The sequence below is a fragment of the Triticum aestivum genome, chromosome 7A (assembly GCF_018294505.1).
Source record: "Triticum aestivum cultivar Chinese Spring chromosome 7A, IWGSC CS RefSeq v2.1, whole genome shotgun sequence".
Classification (NCBI taxonomy): Eukaryota; Viridiplantae; Streptophyta; class Magnoliopsida; order Poales; family Poaceae; genus Triticum; species Triticum aestivum.
Window position 1 is genome coordinate 505,190,815 of NC_057812.1, and position 11,146 is coordinate 505,201,960.

Below are 11,146 nucleotides of genomic sequence, written 5' to 3' on the forward strand. Positions count from 1 at the left end.
AGAGAGGGGTTTGGGCGGGAGCTCACATGGATTCAAATGGAGGCCTCAACAGGCTCAGGTAGGCACCGTGGACGACGGATGGGCGCCGGCGATCTCGGTTGGCCGAGGTAGAAGACGACCGCGATGACGACGTTCGGGGGCGTCCGGTGCTGCGTGGCTCGACGGAGAGGGCGAGGGCGACGAGGCGGGGCCTCTGGACTGCTCGAGGGGACGAGGGAGAGGCGACGGCCGCGGTGGTGCTCGGTGGCGCGCTGCGGTGCGCTCGGGCACGAAAGAGAGGGATCCAGGGAAGGGGTGAGAGCAAGGGAGAGTGAGAGAGAGAGAGGCAAGGAGGTGCGTGGGCCATCTGGGGTCGTCCAGGGCGTCGGCAGAAGCAGGAGGTGGCCGGGGCGTGTGCTTGCGCGTGGTGGCCACGCGCTCTCGTCCTTCTGGCTGGAGGAGGACGATGACTGGCGGATGGCTGCGTGGGCTGGGCCGCTAGCTGGGCCAGGTAAGTGTGCTGCCAGGTACAGTGCCCTCTCTCTCCGATTTTCTATTTAGTTTCTGTTGTTCTATTTTCTGTAATTGTTTTTGCTTTAATAAAAATGCTAGAGCATTTTCACAAATCCTGAAAATATTTGTGGGCTCTGTTTGGAATATTTCCAACAGCCCTCATTTACTTTCAAGATCATTTGGACATTTAAAATTATTTATAGTATTTAAATGCCCAAATGCAAATAAAGTATGATTTAATTCAGAGCCCAAATATGTCATGGAAAAATGTGCATCACCTCTGGTTACTGTTTATAGCATTTTCCATAAATGATGAACATTTTTGAAAGCCATTTGGATTTACTAAAAATAATTTAGGTGAACCTAGTGAATTCCTTTGATGCTAGGGGTTTAGGCAATCCCCATTTCAAGTTTTGGAGAAATTTAGACATGATGCACACATGAAGGGCTAGCCTAGTGCATACCAGAACTAGGGATGTGACACCGCGCGCCCCCCCCCCCCCAATGACTAGTCCGAATTGGACTAGGGGGAGGGGCGGCGCCCCCTCCTTCCTTCTCTTCCATCTTCCCCTTCCTTGCCTCCTACTCCTACTACTTGGAAGGGGAGGAATCCTACTCCTGGTGGGAGTAGGACTCCTCCAGGGCACGCTATAGGGGCCGGCCCTCTCCCCCTACTCCACTACTTTATATACATGGACAGGGGGCGCCCCATAGACACAACAATTGATCTCTTGGATCTTTTAGTCGTGTGCGGTGCCCCTCTCCACCATAGTCCACCTCGATAATATCGTAGCGGTGCTTAGGCGAAGCCCTGCGATGGTAGAACATCAACATTGTCACCACGCCGTCGTGCTGACGAAACTCTCCCTCAAAGCTCGGCTGTATCAGAGTTCGAGGGACGTCATCGAGTTGAACGTGTGCAGAACTCGGAGGTGTCGTGCGTTCGGTACTTGATCGGTCGGATCGTGAAGACGTACGACTACATCAACCGCGTTGTGCTAACGCTTCCGCTTTCGGTCTACGAGGTACGTGGATACACTCTCCCCTCTCGTTGCTATGCATCACCATGATCCTGTGTGTGCGTAGATTTTTTTTTTGAAATTACTACGTTCCCCAACAGTGGCATCCGAGCCTGGTTTTATGCGTAGATGTTATATGCATGAGTAGAACACAAGTGAGTTGTGGGCGATACAAGTCATACTGCTTACCATCATGTCATACTTTGGTTCGACGGTATTGTTGGATGAAGCGGCCCGGACCGACAATACGCGTACACTTACGCGAGACTGGTTCTACCGACGTGCTTTGCACACAGGTGGCTGGCGGGTGTCAATTTCTCCAATTTTAGTTGAACCGAGTGTGGCTACACCCGGTCCTTGAGAAGGTTAAAACAGCACTAACTTGACGAACTATCGTTGTGGTTTTGATGCGTAGGTAAGAACGGTTCTTGCTCAGCCCATAGCAGCCACGTAAAACTTGCAACAACAAAGTAGAAGACGTCTAACTTGTTTTTACAGGGCATGTTGTGATGTGATATGGTCAAGACATGATGCTATATTTTATTGTATGAGATGATCATGTTTTTTAACCGAGTTATTGGCAACTGGCAGGAGCCATATGGTTGTCGCTTTATTGTATGCAATGCAATCGCCCTGTAATTGCTTTAGTTTATCACTAAGCGGTAGCGATAGTCGTAGAAGCAATAGTTGGCGAGACGACAATGATGCTACGATGGAGATCAAGGTGTCGCGCCGGTGACGATGGTGATCATGACGGTGCTTCAAAGATGGAGATCACAAGCACAAGATGATGATGGCCATATCATATCACTTATATTGATTGCATGTGATGTTTATCTTTTATGCATCTTATTTTGCTTTGATTGATGGTAGCATTACAAGATGATCTCTCAGTAAATTTCAAGATAAAAGTGTTCTCCCTGAGTATGCACCGTTGCCAAAGTTTGTCGTGCCCAGACACCACGTGATGATCGGGTGTGATAAGCTCTACGTCCATCTACAACGGGTGCAAGCCAGTTTTGCACACGCAGAATACTCACGTTAAACTTGACGAGCCTAGCATATGCAGATATGGCCTCGGAACACTGAGACCGAAAGGTCAAGCATGAATCATATAGTAGATATGATCAACATAATGATGTTCACCATTTAAAACTACTCCATTTCACGTGATGATTGGTTATGGTTTAGTTGATTTGGATCACGTGATCACTTAGATGATTAGAGAGATGTCTATCTAAGTGGGAGTTCTTAAGCAATATGATTAATTGAACTTTAAATTTATCATGAACTTAGTCCTGGTAGTATTTGCATATCTATGTTGTAGATCAATAGCTTGCGTTGTTGCTCCCCATTTATTTTTGATATGTTCCTAGAGAAAATAAAGTTGAAAGTTGTTAGTAGCAATGATGCGGATTGGATCCGTGATCTAAGGATTACCCTCATTGCTGCACAGAAGAATTATGTCCTTGATGCACCGCTAGGTGATAGACCTATTGCAGGAGCATATGCAGACGTTATGGACATTTGGCAAAGCTCGGTGTGATGACTACTTGATAGTTTAGTGCACCATGCTTTACGGCTTAGAACCGGGAATTCAAAAACGTTTTGAACGCCACGGAACATATAAGATGTTCTAAGAGTTGAAATTGGTATTTCATACTCATGCCCGTGTCAAGAGGTATGAGACCTCTGACAGTACTTTGCCTACAAGATGAAGGAGAATAGCTTAGCTAGTGAGCATGTGCTCAGAATGTCTGAGTACTACAATCACTTGAATCAAGTGGGAGTTAATCTTCCAGATAAGATAGTGATTGATAGAGTTCTCTAGTCACTATCACTAAGTTACTAGAACTTCATGATGAACTATAATATGCAAGGGATAACGGAAATGATTCCCAAGCTCTTCGTGATGCTGAAATCAATGAAGGTAGAAATCAAGAAAAATATCAAGTGTTGATGGTTGACAAGACCACTAGTTTCAAGAAAAGGGCAAAGGGAAGAAAGGGGAACTTCAAGAAAAACGGCAAGCAAGTTGCTGCTCAAGTGAAGAAGCCTAAGTCTAGACCTAAGCCTGAGACTAAGTGCTTCTACTGCAAAGGGACTGGTCACTAGAAGCAGAACTGCCCCAAGTATTTGGCGGATAAGGATGGCAAAGTGAACAAAGGTATATTGGATATAGATGTTATTGATGTGTACTTAACTAGTGTTTATAGCAACCCGTCGGTATTTGATACTAGTTCAGTTGCTAAGAGTAGTAACTTAGAACGACAGTTGCAGAATGAATAGAGACTAGTTAAAGGGTGAAGTGACGATGTGTGTTGGAAGTGGTTCCAAGAATGATATGATCATCATCGCACACTCCCTATACTGTCGAGATTAGTGTTGAACCTAAATAAATGTTATTTGGTGTTTGCGTTGAGCATGAATATGATTTGACCATGTTTATTACAATACTATTATTCATTTAAGTTAGAGAATAATTGTTGTTCTATTTACATGAATAAAACCTTCTATGGTTATACACCCAATGAAATTGGTTTGTTAGATCTCGATCATAGTAATACACATATTCATAATATTAAAGCCAAAAGATGCAAAGTTAATAATGATAGTGCAACTTATTTGTGGCACTGCCGTTTAGGTCATATCAGTGTAAAGTGCATGAAGAAACTCCATGCCGATGGGCTTTTGGAATCACTTGATTATGAATCAGTTGATGCTTGTGAACCATGCCTCATGGGCAAGATGACTAAGACTCCATTCTCCGGAACAATGGAGTGAGCAACAAACTTGTTGGAAATAATACATACTAATGTATGCAGTTCGATGAGTGTTGAGGCTCGTGGCGGGTATCGTTATTTTCTGAACTTCATAGATGATTTGAGAAGATATGGGTATATCTACTTGATGAAACATAAGTCTGAAACATTTGAAAAGTTTAAAGAATTTTATAGTGAAGTGGAAAATCATCGTGACAAGATAATAAAGTTTCTACGATCTGATCGCGGAGACGAATATTTGAGTTACGAGTTTGGTCTTCAATTAAAACAATGTGAAATAGTTTCACAAATTCATGCCACCTGGAACACCACAGCATAATGGTGTCTCCGAACATCATAACCGTACTTTATTGGATATAGTGCAATCTATGATGTCTCTTACCGATTTACCACTATCGTTTTGGGGTTATGCATTAGAGACAGCTCCATTCACATTAAAAAGGGCACCATCTAAATCCGTTGAGATAACACTGTATGAACTGTGGTTTAGCAAGAAACCTAAGCTGTTATTTCTTAAAGTTTGGGGTTGCGATGCTTATGTGAAAAAGTTTCATCTTGATAAGCTCAAACCCAAGTCGGAGAAGAGCGTCTTCATAGGATACCCAAAAGTAACTGTTGGGTACACCTTCTATCACAGATCCGAAGGCAAGATATTTGTTGCTGAGAATGGATCCTTTCTAGAGAAGGAGTTTCTCTCGAAAGAAGTGAGTGGGAGGAATGTAGAACTTGATACGGTAATTGTACCTTCTCCCAAATTGGAAAGTAGTTCGTCACAAAAATTAGTTCTAGTGATCTCTACACCAATTAGTGAGGAAGCTAATGATGATGATCATGAAACTTCAGATCAAGTTAGTACCGAACCTCGTAGGACAACCAGAGTATGGTCCACACCAGAGTGGTACGGAAATCCTTTCTGGAAGTCATGTTACTAGACCATGACGAACCTACAAACTATGAGGAAGCGATGATGGCCCAGATTCCGTGAAATGGCTTGAGGCCATGAAATCTGAGATGAGATCCATGTATGAGAACAAAGTGTGGACTTTGGTTGACTTGCCCAATGATTGGCAAGCCATAGAAAATAAATGGATCTTCAAGAGGGAGACGGACGCTGATAGTAGTGTTACTATCTACAAAGCTCGAATTGTTGCAAAATGTTTTCGACGAGTTCAAGGTGTTGACTACAATGAGATTTTCTCACTCGTATCGATGCTTAAAAGTCTGTCCGAGTCATGTTAGCAGTTGCCGCATTTTATGAAATCTGGCAAATGGATGTCAAAACTGCATTCCTTAATGGATTTCTTAAAGAAGAGTTGTATATGATACAGCAATAAGGTTTTGTCAATCCTAAAGGTGCTAACAAAGTGAGCAAGCTCCAGTGATCCATCTATGGACTGGTGCAAGCATCTCAGAATTGGAATATACACTTTGATGAGTTGATCAAAGCATATGGTTTTATACAGACTTGCGGTGAAGCCTGTATTTACAAGAAAGTGAGTGGGAGCACTACATCATTTCTGATAAGTATATGTGAATGACATATTTTTTCGGAAATAATGTAGAATTTTCTGGAAAGCATAAATGAGTGTTTGAAAAGAGTTTTTAAAGAAAGACCTCGATGAAGCTGCTTACACATTAAGCATCAAGATCTATAGAGATAGATCAAAACACTTGATAAGTTTTTTCAATGAGTACATACCCTGACAAGATTTTGAAGTAGTTCAAAATGGAACAGTCAAAGAAGGAGTTCTTGCCTGTGTTGCAAGGTGTGAAGTTGAGTAAAGACTCAAAACCCGACCACGACAGAAAATAGAAAGAGAATAAAAAGTCATTCCCTATGCCTCAGCCATAGGTTCTATAAAGTATGGCATGTTATGTACCAGACCTATTGTATACCCTGCCCTGAGTTTGGCAAAGGAGTACGATAGTGATCTAGGAGTAGATCACTGGACAGCGGTCAAAATTATCCTTAGATGACTAAGGAAATATTTCTCGGTTATGGACGTGATAAAAGAGTTCGTCATAAAGAGTTACGTCTATACAAGCTTTTGACACCGATCTAGATGACTCTAAGTCTCGATCTAGATACATATTGAAAGTGGGAGCAATTACCTAGAGTAGCTCCATGTAGAGCATTTTTGACATAGAAATTTGCAAAATACATACGGATTTGAATGTGGCAGACCCATAGACTAAACTTCTCTCACAAGCAAAACATGATCACACCTTAGTACTATTTGGGTGTTAATCACATAGCGATGTGAACTAGATTATTGACTCTAGTAAACCCTTTGGGTGTTGGTCACATGACGATGTGAACTATGGGTGTTAATCACATGGTGATGTGAATTATTGATGTTAAATCACATGGCGATGTGAACTAGATTATTGACTCTAGTGCAAGTGGGAGACTGAAGGAAATATGCCCTAGAGGCAATAATAAAGTTATTATTTATTTCCTTATTTCATGATAAATGTTTATTATTCATGCTAGAATTGTATTAACTGGAAACATGGTACATGCGTGAATACATAGACAAACAGAATGTCACTAGTATGCCTCTACTTGACTAGCTCGTTGATCAAAGATGGTTATGTTTCCTAACCATAGACATGAGTTGTCATTTGATTAATGGGATCACATCATTAGGAGAATGATGTGATTGACTTGACCCATTCCGTTAGCTTAGCACTTGATCGTTTAGTATGTTGCTATTGCTTTCTTCATGACTTATACATGTTCCTATGACTATGAGATTATGCAACTCCCGTTTACCGGAGGAACACTTTGTGTGCTACCAAACGTCACAACGTAACTGGGTGATTATAAAGGTGCTCTACAGGTGTCTTCGAAGGTACTTGTTGGGTTGGCGTATTTCAAGATTAGAATTTGTCACTCCAATTGTCGGAGAGGTATCTTTGGGCCCACTCGGTAATGCACATCACTATAAGCCTTGCAAGCATTGTAACTAATGAGTTAGTTGCGGGATGATGTATTATGGAACGAGTAAAGAGACTTGCCGGTAACGAGATTGAACTAGGTATTGAGATACCGACGATCAAATCTCGGGCAAGTAACATACCGATGACAAAGGGAACAACGTATATGGTTATGCGGTTTGACCGATAAAGATCTTTGTAGAATTTGTGGGAGCCAATATGAGCATCCAGGTTCCGCTATTGGTTATTGGCCGGAGACGTGTCTCGGTCATGTCTACATAGTTCTCGAACCCTTAGGGTCCGCACGCTTAACGTTCGGTGACGATTTGTATTATGAGTTTATGTGTTTTGATGTACCGAAGGTAGTTTGGAGTTCCGGATGAGATCGGGGACATGACGAGGAGTCCCGAAATGGTCGAGATGTAAAGATCGATATATTGGACGACTATATTCGGACATCGGAAAGGTTCCGAGTGGTTCCGATATTTTTCGGAGTACCGGGGAGTTACGGGAATACGGGGGAAGAAGTATATGGGCCTTATTGGGCTTTAGGGGAGAGAGAGAGGCAGGCCGTGCCCCCCCCCCCAATGACTAGTCCAAATTGGACTAGGGGGAGGGGCGGTGCCCCCTCCTTCCTTCTCTTCCATCTTCCCCTTCCTTGTCTCCTACTCCTACTACTTGGAAGGGGAGGAATCCTACTCCCGGTGGGAGTAGGACTCCTCCAGGGCGCACCATAGGGGCCGGCCCTCTCCCCCTCCTCCACTCCTTTATATACGTGGCCAGGGGGCACCCCATAGACACAACAATTGATCTCTTGGATCTTTTAGCCGTGTGCGGTGCCCCTCTCCACCATAGTCCACCTCGATAATATCATAGCGGTGCTTAGGCGAAGCCCTGCGATGGTAGAACATCAACATCGTCACCACGCCGTCATGCTGACGGAACTCTCCCTGAAAGCTCCGCTGGATCGGAGTTCGAGGGACGTCATCAAGTTGAACGTGTGCAGAACTCAGAGGTGCCGTGCGTTTGGTACTTGATCGGTCGGATCATGAAGACGTACGACTACATCAACCGTGTTGTGCTAACGCTTCTGCTTTCGGTCTACGAGGGTACGTGGATACACTCTCCCCTCTCGTTGCTATGCATCACCATGATCCTGTGTGTGCGTAGGAAATTTTTTAAATTACTACGTTCCCCAACATAATCATCATAGATAGCAACTTCATTGTCATAATCAATTGAAACCTCTTCCAAATTAGTGGATGTCTCACTAAATAAAGTCATGACCTCTCCAAATCCACTTTCATCAATTTAATCATCATAAATAGGAGGCATGCTATCATCATAATAAATTTTCTTATCGAAAGTAGTAGGAATCAAAGGATCATATTCATTAAGCAAAGCATCCCCAAGCTTAGGACAAGCATTATTTCCAGCAAATAAATCTGCAAACATTTCATACTCATCAAACATAGCATCCCCAAGCTTGTGGCTTGGCATATCATAAACATAATCACTCTCACCATTAATAATATGAATAGCACCAACGGTATAACAATTGCTATCATCATAATTTCTCAAGTTGGTGCCAAAAATATTTCCAAGATTGTAAGAAGTATCGTTATCTCCCCAATCATAATCGTCACAACAAGCAATAGGCATAAAAAATCATCATCCATATCATCATCCTCCATCAACATATTTGATTTACTTTCATGAGGCACAATGGTGATGGGAGCAACATTATTTGGGAGAGATACCTTTTAACCTCTATTCTTTCTTCTTTTCTTCTTATTCACCACACCATGTGTGGGTTTAATTAATTCTTTCAAGCTTCTTGTTGAAGAGATTGATTGGATAGGATGCTCCTCCTCATTACCTGATTCCTCATAATAAACACTAGGAGGGTATTTGGAAATATTTTCCCTTTCATTAGTACTCTCTTCATATTCTATTTGTTTTCTTGTCTTTAGATAGTTGGCAATATAAGGATTCTCAATGCAATTTACCATACAAAACATATAAATTTCCTCTAGATCAAAGTCAAGAAATCTCTCAAGATTAAATTTTGGAATACCCTTAGTTATACGTTTCATTTCTTCATACCCCAAAAGAATACTAAGCTCTTTATGATGCTCAAGGGTAATCAAGTTATCACAATTTTTGGACACGATTTTATCATGAAACAATTTGCATTGGAGATTTAAATGACCACGTTCATTGCAAAGTTCACAAGGATGGCGAAAAAAATTACATCTTTCAGCACAATCATCTAGCCTCTCTTGCAACCTTTTAATTTCTAAATATTTATGCTTCTTACAAAATATATCTTCTCTTTTTGGTGTGCAAAGGCACTCCCAATTCACTCCGCAAAAAGTGACATGCTTATAAGAAACATTTTTGTCATGACTTGTGCAATCATCATTAGCATTTTGGATATTCAAAGAATTCACACTAAACATTCCAATCATGCTCATCATTCAAATATTTTGTGCCAAACATTTTATTGACTTCTTCTTCTAACAATTGAGCACAATTTTCCGAACCATCAATTTCAAGAAAGATATTATAAAGATGATCAATAGTATGATGCAACCTAAATTCTATTATTTTTGTAGTTTTCTTTTTATAAACCAAACTAGTGATAAAACAAGAAACTAAAAGATTCAATTGCAATATCTAAAGATATACCTTCAAGCACTCACCTCCCCGGCAACGGCGCCAGAAAAGAGCTTGATGTCTACTACGTAACTTTATTCTTGTAGACACGTGTTGGGCCTCCAAGCACAGAGTTTTGTAGGACAGTAGCAATTTTCCCTCAAGTGCATGACCTAAGGTTTATGAATCCGTGATAGGTGTAGGATGAAGATGGTCTCTCTCAAACGACTCTGCAACCAAATACAAGAAATCCCTTGTGTCCCCAACGCAACAAATACAATGGAAAATTGTATAGGTGCACTAGTTCGGCGAAGAGATGGTGATAAAAGTGTAATACGGATGGTAGAAATATATTTTTATAATCTGAATAAATAAAAACAGCAAGGTAGCAAATAGTAAACGGGCACAAAAAAGGTATTTCAATGCTTAAAAACAAGGCCTAGGGTCCGTACTTTCACTAGTGCAATCTCCCAACAGTGCTAACATCGTTGGATCATATGATTATCCCTCAAAGTGCAACAAAGAATCACTCCCGAGTTCCTAATAGAGGAGAACAAAAGATAGAAATTGTTTGTAGGGTATGAAACCACCTCAAAGCTATTCTTTCCGTTCGATCTATTCAAGAGTTGGTATTAAAATAACGCAAAGCTATTTTTTCTATTCGATCTATCCTAGAGTTTGTACTAGAATAACACCAAAGCAAATTCATATTCATAATACTCAATCCACACAAAGAACTACAAGGGACCCCAAAGTTTGTATCGGAGAGAAGATAATAAAAATGTGCATCACCCCTATGCAAAGATTACCCCAATATCACCGCGGGAATCCGCAAGTTGAGTGTCATAACATATATCAAGTGAATCAATAAGATACCCCAATGTCACCTCAAGTATTCATACCACAATACATACATCATGTGTTCTCAAATCTGAACATTCAATACCGACATGAAAAAACATCAAAGGGTATAGATTCAATTCATCACAATAAGAGTATAGAGGGGAAAAATATCATATGATCTGACTATATTAACAAAGCCCATGATATAGATCATGAGAGAGAGAGAGATTAATCACATAGCTACTGGTACAAACCCTCAGCCCCGAGGGTGGACTACTGCCTCCTCATCATGGTGGCCACCGGGATGATGAAGATGGCCACCGGAGATGATTCCCCCCTCCGGCAGGGTGTCGGAACGGGTCTAGATTGGTTTTCAGTGGCTACGGAGCCCTGCGGCGGTGGAACTCTGAT